Below are 946 nucleotides of genomic sequence, written 5' to 3' on the forward strand. Positions count from 1 at the left end.
ACTGATCAACACGCTCAACGAGGCCTACAGTGGCGACAGACTTGCGACCTTGTCCATCTTCATCATGGACATCTGTTCGTTCTTCTTTAAATTTTCGACACCATTCCCGAACACTACCATCACTCATAACGGTGTTACCATACGCGTTGCTCATTCTGCGATGGATTTCCGCAGCACTACATCCTTCTGCTTGCAGAAAACGGATTACTCTTCGTAACTCACATTTGGCGGGAGCATCGAGCATAGCGGCCATGTTTACACGGACGTAGCTCGGCTAAGACTGACACACTGCAGCTGAAAACGGCAGAGGTTGTGGTGGGGGAGCTGCGCAATTGCATGACGCGCAGGTCCGGCCCCTACAGTTTGGATTCAGCCACTTGGAAAATGAATTCTTCCTCCGCCCATATTGTGGCCCCTCACTTGCAGACGTATTGCCAACGGCCTTGCCGCAGTAGTAACACCGGTTCCCGTCAGATCACCGAAGTTAAGCGCTGTCGGGCTGGGCTAGCACTTGGATGGGTGACCATCCGGTCCGCCAAGCGCTGTTGGCAAGCGGGGTGCACTCAGCCCTTGTGAGGCAAACTGAGGAGCTATTTGATTGAGAAGTAGCGGCTTCGATCTCGGAAACTGACTTACGGTCGGGAGAGCGGTATGCTGACCACATGCCCCACCATATCCGCATCCAGTGACGCCTATGGTCTGAGGATGACACGGCGGCCGGTCGGACCATAGGTACCGTTGGGCCTTCATGGCCTGTTCGGGAGGAGTTTGCAGACATGTGAAAGTTGGGTAGCTTGCGTATTTGAAGAATGTTGGTGTTCTACAACGATCTATGGTGATGTCGAGCCACAGTTTTCTCTTCTCCAATGGCACCAACGGGGCGTCGTGCTTAACATCCCCCTTCGATGAACGTATCACCATCAACAGTGCCCACATTCTCTCTGCT

General features: G+C 53.3%; 1 pseudogene; it reads left to right on the forward strand.

Moving 5' to 3' along the window:
* The first annotated feature begins 433 nt into the window (after nucleotides 1-433).
* On the forward strand, nucleotides 434-551 carry LOC126459447 (5S ribosomal RNA; annotated as a pseudogene).
* The last annotated feature ends 395 nt before the right edge of the window (nucleotides 552-946 follow it).

Source organism: Schistocerca serialis, chromosome 2 (genome assembly GCF_023864345.2).
Source record: "Schistocerca serialis cubense isolate TAMUIC-IGC-003099 chromosome 2, iqSchSeri2.2, whole genome shotgun sequence".
Lineage (NCBI taxonomy): Eukaryota > Metazoa > Arthropoda > Insecta > Orthoptera > Acrididae > Schistocerca > Schistocerca serialis.